Source organism: Zea mays, chromosome 1, assembly GCF_902167145.1.
Source record: "Zea mays cultivar B73 chromosome 1, Zm-B73-REFERENCE-NAM-5.0, whole genome shotgun sequence".
Taxonomy (NCBI): domain Eukaryota; kingdom Viridiplantae; phylum Streptophyta; class Magnoliopsida; order Poales; family Poaceae; genus Zea; species Zea mays.
The window spans coordinates 206,234,033-206,248,567 of record NC_050096.1 but is presented as its reverse complement, the minus strand read 5'-3'; positions in this window follow the sequence as shown (position 1 = coordinate 206,248,567).

The window sequence follows — 14,535 nt, the reverse complement described above, 5'->3', positions numbered from 1 at the left end:
CACCCCCTTATCCGTCTATGCCATATCCATACACATACTTACCTCCACAATATATCCCAAATCAAATATGGGGCATGCCGCCATATCCATTTGGGATGCCACAGTACCCCGTCTGGGGGGCACCCCAAACATCTGTTTTTGACAGGTTGGCGCCGCCAGTACAAAACCAATTGAGCGATGCTGAATCCGGTCACCAGGCACAGGCCCAACAAGATTGCCGGACTACTCGGCCTCCAAGGCCGACCAATCCGGCAGGGGGGCATATGCCTGCAGCAACTCAAAGAACAACAAAAAAGGACATCATCAAAAAAGGCACTGCAGATGTTGTCATACAGGGAGACAATAAAGGGCCGATGATTTTTGGCGAATCAGCCAACACAACCAAAAAGGATACGGCTACCATTAATACAACTGATCCAAAATACTCCATGCCTCGATGGTGCCCAGCGGGATTGACACGGTCCCAAAAGAGAAAATTACAGCGCCTAAGAGCAAAGGAGAGCCAGGAGGAGGCGAAAAAGATATTCAATGACACAAATCCACTATACCCGCCACCGCAAAAGAAATGGAGACCAAAGGCCGTTGAGGAAAAACAAACTGCCACAGAAATAGAAAATCAAACAACACATGTGCAGCACCCTGCAGGTATGGCAGATAGCACGGCCAGCAAGACTGGAAAATCTACACCAGGTGCGGACCGTCCGGCCTCTGCGCGCGGACCGTCCGTCCTTCACTAGGAAGCCTCTAGACAACCTACACCAGGCGCAGACCGTCCGGCCCCCGCGCGCGGACCGTCCGCCGTTCACCAGGAAGCCTCCAACGACACGACAACATCAATGGAAGAGGACGACCTGCTGGGAGAAGACCTGGTCGACTACGAGGCTTCTCCAGAACGCCCAGGTATGGATGTAAATGTTATTACATTTTCCGCTGATTGTACTATTATCGGCGACGATGAACCTGTTGTTGCCCAGTTTGATTTTGGTCCTAAAGAAGTCGCCTTTACTAAACCAAAGGAATCGGTAAATCATTTAAAGCCGCTCTTCGTGCGCGGCCACATTGATGGGATACCGATTGCTAAGATGTTGGTAGATGGAGGGGCGGCTGTAAATCTAATGCCTTATTCATTGTACAGAAAATTAGGTAAACAAGATGACGAACTGGTCAAAACCAACATGACCCTCAGCGGTGTTGGAACTGATAGTTCGATCAAAGCCAGGGGAGTCACGTCCGTTGAATTAACCATCGGGACTAAGACCCTTGCTGCTGCATTCTTCGTCGCTGATGTAGAAGGAAATTACAGTTTAATCCTAGGCAGAGATTGGATTTACGTCAATCAATGTATACCTTCTACATTACATCAAATGCTAATACAATGGGTAGGCGATGACATAGAACAAGTACATGCTAATGTATCGGCCTGCATCGCTGTGGCCGATGCCCCTGTACTCTGGACTTATGAGACTGCTACATGTCTCACAGGAGTAGATTTTTCTGATTATCAATTCATAAGTATAGATAAGAAAGGTTTCATTCCTGTAATGCTAGAGCCGATGGAGAATCGGCTAAATCCTAAATAAAGTTTAAATGATGAATACACACAAAGTTCATGAGTCTCTAGTCACGGACAGTTCGGCTTCCAAGGCCGGATGGTCTGGTCTTTCACAAAAGGGTTCGGACTTTAAGACCGAACATATATCACAGCAAAAGGACAGTATTATGGATGATCCGGTCCCCGAGACCGGAAAGTCCGCCGTCACACAAAGATCATCTAATTCCTCTGTGGGGAACATGATAGAGGAATTCAGAGATCTTGATAAACTAGGACAAGGGTTTACATCGGCCGATCCTTTGGAGGAGATTGACATAGGAGATGGTAAAACTCCAAGGCCGACTTTTGTAAATAAGACCCTGGAGACCGATCCTAGAGATGAGATGATCGGTCTATTGAAGGAATATTCAGATTGCTTTGCTTGGAATTACACTAAGATGCCTGGATTAAGCCGAGAGATCGTAGAGCATCGGCTGCCTATTAAATCTGGTTTCAGACCTTTCAAGCAAAGAGCTAGAACATTTTGTCTAGATCTTCTCCCACGCATCAAGGACGAAATCCACCGGCTGCTAGAAGCTGATTTTATCAGACCTTGCAGATACGCAGAGTGGGTCTCCAATATTGTGCCGGTGAAGAAGGAGTCAGGTAAGCTTAGAGTATGCATTGATTTTCGCAATTTAAATAGAGCAACTCCTAAAGACGAATATCTCATGCCCATAGCCGACACATTAATCAATAATGCATCAGAAAATAGAATTATTAGCTTCCTTGATGGTAATGCGGTGCTACTTATCAGAGGGCTATGAATTTGATCTTCCATGAGTTGTTAGGAAACACTGTGGAAGTTTACATTGATGATATTGTAGTCAAATCGGCTGAGTTTAGTTCTCATATAGCTGATTTGCGCAAAGCCTTTGATAAAATGTGTCAGTATGGTTTGAAAATGAACCCACGTAAATGTGCTTTTGGAGTGTCGGCTGGTAAGTTTTTAGGATTTGTCATACATGAACGTGGTATAGAGGTAGACCCTGACCGAATCAAGTCTATTCGGAATGTGGGACCCCCGACCTGTAAGGTCGAGGTACAGAAGTTTATTGGCAAGGTGAATTATTTACGAAGATTTATTTCTAACCTAGCCGAGAAGATTGATGTGTTCACCCCTATTCTTCGGCTTAAGAATGATGCCGAATTCGCTTGGGGGCAAAACAGCAAGAGGTATTTGATCTCATCAAAAAATACTTATCTTCGGCTCCCGTATTAAAAGCACCACGAGCAGGAGTACCATTCCGATTATACATTGCAGCTGAAGATAAGGTCATTGGGGCTGTTCTGACACAAGAAACTGAGGGGAAGGAGCATGTGGTGACATATATAAGTCGAAGGTTGGTGGATGCTGAAACAAGGTACACTTTTATTGAGAAGTTATGCTTATGCTTGTTTTATGCATGCACCAAATGTAGATGTTATTTACTGTCTAGTCATTGCACTGTTTCTGGTCAAGCCGATGTGATCAAATACATGTTGCATAACCCAATTATGAGTGGTAGAATTGGTAAATGGGCTTATGCACTAATAGAATATGACTTGGTCTATGAACCATTGAAATCTATGAAAGGCGAAGTCGTAGCGGATTTCATTGTAGAACATCGGATTAATGATATTCATGAACTAGACATGTCATACCTCACTATTACTCCTTGGACTTTATATTTTGATGGATCGGTTTGCAATGAAGGGCAAGGAATTGGCATCGTACTTGTTTCACCAAGTAATGTCTCCTTCGACTTCTCTAGCCGATTGAAAACTTATTGCACTAATAATCAAGCTGAATATGAGGCCCTCCTATTCGGCTTAGAACTTTTAAATGGTATGGGAGTAAAACATGTGAAGGTATTTGGTGATTCTCAGCTAGTTGTCCAACAAGTGTTAGAAGAATATCAATGTTTTGATGGTACTCTAAATAGTTACCTTGAGAAATGTTGGAGCGTAATCCATTCTTTTGACGAATTCAGTATTCGGCATATCTCTAGAGTTGAGAATCATAGAGCTAACGATTTGGCACAAGATGCATGAGGTTATCGGATAAAGAGAGGGAAATTTCACAAAACTGAAAATCTGATAACCAGTGCAGAGCCAAATTCCCAGGTCGCGGACCGTCCGCGTGATGACGCCGGACCGTCCGGGGTTACCAGAAAGGTTCTCTTAATCGATTCGGCTGACAATGAAGCCGATGCAAGTGATTGGAGGACACCTATACTTAATTATTTACGAAATCCCAATATCAGGACAGATAAGAACATTCGGCGAACAGCTTTCAAGTATGTTTTGATGAGTGATGAACTTTACCGCCGAACAGTTAATGACGTCCTGCTTAAGTGCTTGGGCCCAGATGATGCTATATTAGCCATGGCCGAAGTAAATGAAGGAATTTGTGGTACTCATCAATCAGCTCCAAAGATGAAGTGGTTGTTGCGAAGGTCTGGTTTTTATTGGCCTAGTATGATAGTTGATTGTTTCAAGTACTACAAGGGTTGCCAAGTGTGTCAAAAATTCGGCGACCTACAGTTGGTCCCTGCAGCTGAATTGCATCCTATCATCAAGCCTTGGCCATTCAAAGGATGGGGATTAGACTTTATTGGAGAAATTCATCCTTCATCATCAAAGGGGCATCGGTGTGTGTTAGTTGCCACTGACTATTTCACCAAATGGACTGAAGTCGTTGCTCTAAAGAACATGACGCACAAGGAGGTAATTGAGTTCATAATTGAGCATATTATTTATAGATTCGGCATTCCCCAGACCTTGACTACAGATCAAGGTACTTCTTTTATGTCAAAGGAGATACGTGAATTTGCTGAATTATACAGAATTAAGTTGCTTAATTCATCTCCATATTATGCTTAGGCCAATGGACAGGCCGAGTCTAGTAATAGGACATTGATTAATTTGATAAAAAAGAAGATATCTGATAATCCTAAACATTGGCATAAGATTCTGTCTGAAGCTTTATGGGCTCATAGAATATCTAAACATAGGGCTACTAAAGTATCTCCTTTTGAGCTTGTCTATGGGCAGGAAGCAGTGTTGCCTGTGGAAATAAGTTTGAATGTTGTCAGGTTCGCCAAACAAAATGATCTAACTGCTACTGATTATTATAATTCAATGATGGATAATATTGATGAGGTGACCGACAAGAGGATGATAGCTCTGGGAGCAATAGAAAAGGACAAGATCATGGTAGCCAGGGCCTACAACAAGAAGGTCAAAGCAAAATCATTTCAAGTAGGGGACCTGGTGTGGAAGACCATTATGCCTCTAAGGAATAATGACTGGAAGTTCGGGAAATGGTCGCCAAGCTGGGAGGGTCCTTATAAAGTAAAACAGGTGATGTCTGACAACGCCTATTTGCTACAAACATTACAAGGCAAGGATTTGCCTAAGGCTGAATGGGTGTTTCCTCAAACAGTACCATCCTAGTATGTGGCAAGATGCATAAGAGAACCGATGTAATCACATCGAGTTAGTTGCTTTTGGTTTGCTCAGCTCCACCAAAAGGCAGGGGGCATATGTTGAACACCGTTTTGAGCTGGCGGACGGTCCGGCCCTGAGGCCGGACGGTCCGCGCATGCGCAGAGCAGTTTAGGGTTCCGAGTTTTGTGCTATGTTTGTTGGCTAGATTTGCGGAATTAGCTCGGAATCCAGTCGTGTAAAGGGTCCAGCCCCCCTCCTCTATAAAAAGAGAGGTCTACGGCCGATTTGGAATTATCAATCAAATCAATACAACTTCTATTCGCATTTATTTTCAGTACAATTAGGAGTAGTTCTAGTCTAGTTCTAGTTTAGCTTCTCGATCCCCAAATTCTCCGCTTCTCTTCAACTCTACGCCGATTAGAAGAGTCTAGGCGGCCTGCCGAGCCTAGACATCACCTAGGATCTCTCCTCCCCGACAGGGTCCCTCCCGGGAGCGAGATCCAGGCCGCCGTCGGTGATCTTCCGCCGCCCCTGCGCACGCGCGGACCGTCCGGCCGTCAGGCAGGGAACCCGAGCTCCTGCACCAGGTCACGGACCGTCCGACCCTATGCCGCGGACCGTCCGCGCCTGACCAGAGAGCACCGCCGCCTCACGCCAGGTCGCGGACCGTCCGGCCCTGTGCCGCGGACCGTCCGCGCCTGACCAGAGGGCACCGCTGCCGGTTCTTCTTGAGTATTTGGTGCTCCGAAAAAGCGTCAACAATCAGGTTGCATCAGGTACCTCGGCTCCTTAGAACAAAGAGTCTAAAAAAACGACATCCAGACCTCCAAACGTGAATTTTCTAGTCTAATTTTTGGATATGGGTATAGTTTTGAAATTTCAAATATTTTTAAATATGAAAACAAAAAAGATGCGATGCGTAGTATGCTGCAATTAAAGCAGAGGATCATGGGGAGGGAGCAACCGATCATATATGCAAACTTATCTCATCTATGATGTGAAACCAAACTGAAGAACAAAAGCATTGCCAAGCCAGATGTAACATTTTCATTTCGCTCAAATATCCAATCCAAAAAATACCAAGAGAAAAGTGTTCATCCCATCTCATCCTTCAGGAATGTAAAAAAACAAATTGTACTAAGTTAGCTATCTAAGACTGTCTTCAGTAGCGTGTAAACTAGAGGATGCAGAACTATAGATGACACTATTTATAGTGTAGAGTTTAAAATAAGGGGTGTGTCGGTGGGAGAAATCCACCGGTCGGGTGGCGGAACACACCCACCGTAATCCTAAGATGAAGAGAGGGGCTAAGCGGTTTGCCTGTCTGTTGGAAGGTGGATGAACACACGAGGACACGATGGATTATAGTGGTTCAGGTCGTCGGAGCGTAATACCCTACCTCCACTGTGAGTAAGTAGTATTAAAAGTCTATCAGCTTGTGTGAGCCTGTGTCTGAGTCTGAGAGCTTATCTCCTGTAACGTTGCGTGCCTTCCCTTTTTATAGTTGAAGAGAGGCACATACAAGGATGCTGAGCCCCGACATGTGGGCCCAGGAACATAATGGAAAGAATACATTATATGAGTAACTAATGCTAGTAACGCCTGAGCAATCACCGGAAGTCTTGATGACCGCAGTCCATGCAGCATTAATAGCCAAAACGTACGAGTAATGGTGAATAACAACACGACCCGCGTATCGTGGACTGTGCACGCCACCTGTCAGTGGAATGGACAGGCACACGTGTTATCTGTAATGAATGCGGAGGCGCGCGTAGCCCAGAGGCGTCATGCTAGGTTCCGCCCGTTGGCTTAAGTCGTGTGCAGTATGCCACGTGGCTGCAACGGGTCTCTGCCTGAGCGGGGGGCATGAGTGTATGCGGACAGGTCCGAAACCCACCAGACTAGGTCCGGACACGTGTTGGCACCGAACCCCGCCTGGGTCCTGTTCAAGGCCCGAGTATGTTCTGTCCTAGGACCTTGGGACCCCATTGTGGGCGGCTCAGACCCCATACGGGGGGTCCGGATCCCATTCCAGGGGTCCGGCTTGCACACGTGGAGGTCCTGGACCAACCTTGGAGGTCCGGAATGTATATCAAGGGGTCCGGCACTCTCCCATGGGGGTCCGGACTCACTATTGAGGCCTTGGGGTATATCACTTTCTCTAGACACGTGGCGGCTCAGGACCCGCCCATGTGGTGGGGTCAGGCGTTGTTATGGACCCAGAGTAGTCGTCCTAGGCTGGGGCGAGTCATGGCTTGGTCCCACACACGGCATCTTTATCACGCGACTAAGAGATAGCCACGTGGGTATTGCGTCTTTATACAGTAGCAAGGGGTACCAGAGTTTCAGGGTACCGACAGTGGCCCCCGGGCCCACCTCAGGGGAGGATGCGAGCCTGCAGGTGGGGCCAAAACTTGTACTTTGCTTCGACATGGCTTGATTGACGATTGGCGCGCCGTTTCAGCACGTCTGCTGACGCACCCACCGTCAATCTACCCTAGGTCACGCCAACTGCCATATCTGTCCTCGCGGCTGACTGACCCGCGGCCTCCACGCCTGGTGGTTTCGTCGGGCCACGCGCAAGGCGCCTTGTTGCTGCCGCATCAGTTTAAAATATTACCTTCTGTCTTCTGCAGCGGTCCCGAGGGGGCGCACTACCGGCGCGTGTGGCGGTTCGCTCTTTCCGCACCCGGGATCCGGCACCCAAGGAGTATGACCTGTGGGCCCGTGCCCCCGTGTCATAGACTGGGCTGTTGTCTCTTGCGACGGCAATGAGGAGGCGCACTACCGCGTGCGTCGGTTCCCGCACCCGGAATCTGGCACCCACGCTGCATGACTCGTGGACCCGGGCCCCCGTGTCATAGACTGGGCTACCTGGATCCTAGGTGCCCGTCACGCGTGATCTCCCGCGGCGATTGAGGGGCGCGCGGAAGGGTTTCCCTGAACAGGGACTCAGGTTTCCTTGAAAAAGGACTCACCCCCGCGTGCAGCAGTTACCCTTTCGCGTTCTCTTCCAATCAACTGCGCCTCTTTGCCTTCGTGCTCCTCTGCGCCCCTTTGCATTCGCGCTCTTCTGCTCTACACCCGCGCCGCCGCAGACGCCATGACTTTGCTTGGCCATCCCGACCGCTTCCAGCCTGAGGAGGCGCTCAATCTGGTGCGCGGCCTGCTTAGGTGGAGCGCGCCAGGCCTCGCCGGAAGAATCTGCGCCGGCGCCGTCCCCCTCGGCAATTTCACCGCCGGGGAGTTCATTTTGTTCACCTCCTACATCTCTTGCAGGTTGGCGCTGCCGATCTCGCCCTTTTTCCTGCTGCTGCTGGAGGAGTTCGGACTTCAGCTTCAGCACCTCACGCCCCACTCCATCCTCTAGGCGACCATCTTCGTCCACCTCTGCGAGATGTTCGTAGGGGTGGCTCCCTGCACTTCTCTCTTCCGCCACTTCTTCGTGTTGGTCAAGTCTGGGAAGACCAGGGACCACATCGGGGCCTACTACTTCTAGACGAGGCTAGATCCGACCGTCGTCTACATCCCCACCGTTGGTGGAGCGAGGTGGGAGAACTGGCGAAGCGACTGGGTGATCGCCGGCGCCGAGGCCAACGACCGCCCCATCCTGCCGAGCGATGGGCCGGCGCTTGACCGCAAGCTGTGGAGGACCAAGCCGTCCCTGGTGCCGGAGTTCCTGCCCGTACTGGACAAGATCAAGGGCTTGGCTACGGGCGGCCTGACGTCGATGCACGAGGTCGGCGACTTCCTGAAGCGCCGGATCGCGCCGCTGCAGAGGACGGCGCGCCTGTGTTGCTGGTTCACCGGCGTGAACGACATCGGCAGGATCCAGCGCGGGCCGGGCACCGACCTATCCTGGGACAAGCTGGCGGTCCTGGTGGGAGGGATTACCAGGGAAACCTTCGTCCCTGAGTCCTTGATCCTCCCCTAGAAGATCCCTGCGCTCTGCGACGACCCAGGGCTGAGGACGACGATCTTGGCCACGTTGCCGACCTTCAACGAGAGCGGTGTGGCGGTCCGCCAGACTAGAGGCCAGGACCCTCACCGTGGGATCCGGATCTCTGATGCACCGGCTGGAGGTCCCCAGCCCTCCGGTGCGGCTCCCAGCTCCCCCGCCGTGGCCCCCAGCCCCTTGGACAAGGGTAAAGGGGCTGCAAGCAGCGCCTCCGCCCCAGGTGGCACCGGGGGTCGGAGGAAGAGAGGCGACGCCGCCTGCGTCGCGCTGACGGGTCGCTCATTTCATAGCCTCCCCAGAAGCGCCAGAGGACCGCTGGCGGGGCCGAGGAGGCGAGCTCCCAGGCCCACAGCGCGTAGAGGCGCGTCAGTCCTCCGGTCCCACCACCACCATCGGGCCCCCCGCCACCACCACCATCGGTCCCGCCGCCACCACCACCATCTGGGGGTGATCTCCCCCAGAGACACCAGCAGCAGCAGCAACCACAGCAGTAGTAGCAGCAAGAGCGGCGATCTCGCTTCCAGGTCACTAGAAGGTCCAGGGCCCCAAGTAAGTGTAGCCCCTCCTTCGAGCTTAATCGTCATGCCAACAAGTTTTAACCCATTGCCTGTTTTTCAGGGCTTCCTCCCCCTCTACTCCCAAGGTCACACCTCCTCCGCCGGTTTCCAGGCCCATCGACGGGTCTGGCTCTCAGCAGCAGGCATCTGCTGGGAGTGGTGCCAGCGATCCGCCCCCGGCTGCTGCCAAGACAACGCCAGCGGCTTCCCATGCCCCAGTAGGGGGTCCGGCGGCAACGACGCCAGCGTCGGGCAGCGTCGCAGCAGCGGAGGAGGCCCTAGTTGGGGGTGTGCACCCTCTCCGGACGCTGGGGCGACGCAGGAGGCGCGTCCAGCTCCAACCCTCCGCCTGCTCTGGAGAAGATGGAGGTAGTGTTCGGGCGACACCTCCGATCAGGTGCCGAGCAAGAAGCGGCGCCAGTCCCACTCCCTCGCATGTTGTCCCATGCCCACCAGGTCCTTAGTGACAATGGGGCGGCAATCCTGCAGGAGTGGGAGGCGCTAGAGGCTGAGCACCACTGGCGTACCCAACTGGAGGAGCGCACCAAGTCGGCGTCTCGACAGTTCCTCTCCAAGCGGTCCCAACTCGAGCGGGACCGCAAGGAGTACAAGAGGGTCCTCCAGAAGGTGTGCGCCAGGGAGCTGGAGGCGTCCCAGAGGGAGAAAAAGGTGACCAGGAGGGAGGAGGTCGTGTCTCAGCGGGAGGCCCTCGCAGCAGAGTTCCGGGCCAAGCTGAGTGCCCTGGACCAGACCCTGGAAGCCCAGCGGGTCCAGCGGACCAAGGCTGTGGAGAGGCTGCAAAAGTTGCAGCAGGAGCTCGAGGGCAAGGCCAGCGACGCCGCCCTCGCAGAGGAGAAACTTAAAGCGAAGGAGCAGTCCTTGGACAAGCGGGAGTCGGACCTCGCCAGGCGGGAGACGGACCTCACTTTCCGGGAAGAAATGCTCACCCAACGAGGCGAGATGCTAGCCGAGCACGAGCTCGAGGCGGAGGAGAAAGAGAAGAAGCTGGAGGAACGGATCCGGTAGTTCCAGGCGACACATGCGGCACCGGGCCCGCAGGCAGTGGAGACCACCAGGAAGGCCCTCGAGGATCTTCAGGCGGAGCACCGCGCCGGGGTCCAGCGCATCGCCGCATGGGCCGGTGAGGCGAGCACGACACTGGTGCCGCTAGGGATGAGCCCTATCCCGGTGTTGGAACTGCCGACGTCTATCTCCGACGCGCTCCCGGTGCTGGACTCCGCCGCCGATCGTCTCCGGCGCCTGGACCAGATTCTTGGTGCCCGCCTGGAGGCAGAGGGCAGCAAGCTCTGCTGGGCGGTGATTGAGTATGTCTTGACATACTTCCGGAGCCACGACCCCGCCATATCCTTGGTGCCGGTGATCGCGGGTCCGGTGGCTGCCACAGAAGACGCCGCCCGGGAGAGCATACAAGACGCCGTGGAGCTGGTGGCCGAGCGCTTCCAGCGCGATCCTGCTGACGACGAGTAGTTGTACCTATAGATACAAGGCAAGGGTCCCACTGGAGTGCGGCTTGTAATAAATTTTGGTTTTGTAAGATACTTTGGAGAACTATTAATCAAGCAGCACTTATTTGTATGCTATTTGTCCTCGCTGTGTGTAGCGTTACCAACTTCTCCCTGGTACTTGGCCCCCCTGGGATGTAGGATCGACGTGTCGAGGCTGGATACCAGTATACCTAAGAAAAAGTTAGTGGTCCGGCCCCTAGAAGGTAGTCTCTACAGTTTGAGACTACCTACCTCTGAGCGGGACCTGGATCTGCACACAGCTTCGGCTTTGAAGCATTAGTAGTACACCCATAGGACCCATCGTCTGGTATCTGCCATCCTTTGATTCATGCAACATGACCTGCAGGATTTAGCCTGGGAAGCCAAGCCGTATGTCCGGACCCACAGGATCGTAGCTCCAAATCCTATGGTACTCGTTGCAGAGTGGTGGAGGTGCAGGCTTAGGGTACGGAACCAGGCTAAGCGGCTACACAACTCCGGACCACTCCAGGGAACGAGCACCCATTCTCAAAAACCGGACCCCCAGGTTGTCGGACCCCCTGTAGCAGCAGAGGGGTCCTGAACTGCAAGCCTGACCTACTCAATTCGGATGTCATCATACCAGCAAGGGTGGGAACTGTATGGGTGGGTTAGATAAAAAATAATGTCTGAAAACTGAAGTAGAATGAACCATCACAAAAGCTTCTCTGGGGGTAAATTATTTCCTTATAACTTGATATACATGGGCGCAGACCAATAGGCCAGGCTTACGAGGGCGGACCTCACCGGATTGACGTACACGTATGCACAACCCAGTTACAAAGAAAGAAAACTCAACCCCCCAGTTTCGCTTCTATGGGTAGAACTTACGGAGATGCTCTATGTTCCAAGGATTGGGAAGAGGCACTCCTTCAGTTGTGGCAAGGCGGACACACCCGGGTCGGCATATTTCTGTCACCTTGAAGGGTCCTTCCCAACTGGGGGAGAGTTTGTGGAGCCCTTCTTGGTTCAGTATTCGCCTTAGGACTAGGTCCCCGACCCTGAGCTCCCTACTATGCACGAACCGTTGGTGGTAGCGCCTGAGCGCTTGGTTGTACCGTGCATTTCGGATCGCCGCTCGCCATCTGCGCTCGTCGATGAAGTCAACGTCCTCACGTCGTAGCTGTTCCTGCATAGACTCATCAAAAGATTGGACCCGTGGGGAGCCCATAATAATTTCCGGGGGAAGACAGGCTTCGGCCCCGTAGACCAGGAAGAACGGGTTCTCCTCGATAGCTCGGCTGGGTGTGGTCCGGTTCCCCCATAGTATGGACGAAAGTTCGTTGACCCAATTTGCACCATGTTTTTTCAAGCAGTCATAAGTGCGTGTCTTGAGTCCCCTGAGGATTTCTGCGTTTGCCCTCTCAGCTTGGTCGTTGCTCCTGGGATGAGCCACAGACGCAAAGCAGAGCTGGGTGTCGATGCCCTTGCAATACTCCTGGAAAAGCCGACTTGTAAACTGGGTCCCATTGTCCGTAATGATACGGCTTGGGACGCCAAATCTATAGACAATCGACCTGAGGAAAGCAACAACAGCACCCTGGGTGATATTGACCACAGGGGTGGCCTCTGGCCACTTTGTGAACTTGTCGATGGCGACGAAGAGGAAACGGTACCCGCCGACGGCCTTGGGGAATGGTCCCAGGATATCCACCCCCCATACGGCGAATGGCCAGGAGGGTGGAATCATTTGCAGATCCTGAGCCGGTGTGTGTATCTGATTTGCATGGAACTGACATGCTTTGCAGGACTTTACCAACTCAGATGCGTCGTGGAGAGCGGTTGGCCAGTAGAAGTCATGCCGGAAGGCCTTACCGACCAGCATGCGGTATGACGAATGACTTCTGCACTCTCCTCCATGGATCTCTGTGAGCAACTCACGGCCCTCCTCCTGGGTGATGCACCGCATGAGAATGTCGTTGGCGCAACGACGGTAGGGATCCCCTTCTACCACCGCGTATCGCTTAGCCAACCACACTATGCATTCTGCGGACACATGATCTTTAGGAAGGATATTTTCCTTCAGGTAGTCCTGGATCTCGGAGATCCATGCATCGGGACCACTCTGAGATACCGGTTGTGGCGCTAAGGGGTTGGCAGGACCCCCTGTAGCACACACAATCCTTGGTGGGTTCTGCAGATGTAACACCACCGGGACCGCTAGCTTCGAGGTGCTAGTCTCACCCCCTTCGCCCAGTTCGGCAGGCTGGGCAGTAGGTCTCAGCAGCCGTCTTTCGAAGACACCCTCGGGCACGGATGCCCAAGTTGATGCCCTCGTGGAGAGTTCATCTGCCGCTGAATTGTTAGCCCGAGGAACATGTTGCAATTCCAGGGCCGTGAAGTCCTTTTCCAACTTCCTTACGTGGAGGAGGTAAGCTGCGAGTCTGTGCTCGTTGCAGCTACATTCCCCGCGGACCTGTTTGATGATCAGCTGGAAGTCCCCCTTCACGAGGAGCTGACGGATCCCTAGGGATAGGGCCGCAGACAAGCCGAAGATCAGCGCCTCGTATTCTGCCATGTTGGTGGTGGCCTTGAACTCAAGGTGCACCATGTACTTCACTTGATCTCCGCTTGGGTCGACGAGGACCACTCCAGCACCGCCACATTGCTGGCGGGCGGATCCATCGAAGAAGAGCGTCCAGTGGGGCTCGGTGAAGATTGGGACCCTGGGCTCCGCAGGTGTGGGGTCCGAATCGGGATCCGGACCCCCAGGAGCGCTCGGGGGAGGGGTCCACTCCACGATGAAGTCAGCCAGGACTTGGCTCTTGACAGCGTGGCGAGGCTGGAAGTCCAGTTGGAACTCAGCAAGCTCCGCAACCCACTTGGTGATGTTGCCTGTGGCGTTAGAGTTGTGGAGGATGGCCCATAACGGGAAGGAGGTCACCACCACGACCCTGAGTGCCTGAAAATAGTGGCGCATCTTCCTGTACGCAACAAGCACAACGTAGATAAGCTTGTGCGTCTCAAGGTACCTGGTCTTCGCCTCATGGAGGACCTCGCTGACGTAGTAGACCGGCTTCTGTATGGTCCGGACCCCTACGGTTGGCCTCGGGCCCTCAAGGTCCGTGGTGGTCGGACCACCACCTTCTCCTAGGGGAACCTCCTGACTCCCCTGGGAATGTTGCTCCGTCCTTTCGACGACCAGCACCATGCTCACCACCTCTGTAGCCGCTGCAATATATAAGTACAGCGGCTCCCCTAGCTCCGGAGCTACCAGTATCGATAGGGACACAAGGTGCTGCTTCAACTCTTGGAAGGCTCGCTCTACCTCCTCGGTCCAAAAGAATGGGCCGGACTTCCGTAAGAGCTTGAAGAAGGGTAGCGCCCTCTCAGCCAGCCGTGAGATGAAGCGGCTAAGGGCGGCCAGGGACCCAGTAAGCTTTTGGACGTCCTTGATCCGGGCCAGAGGCATCATTGCCTTAATTGCCCTGATCTTCTCCGGGTTTGCTTCAA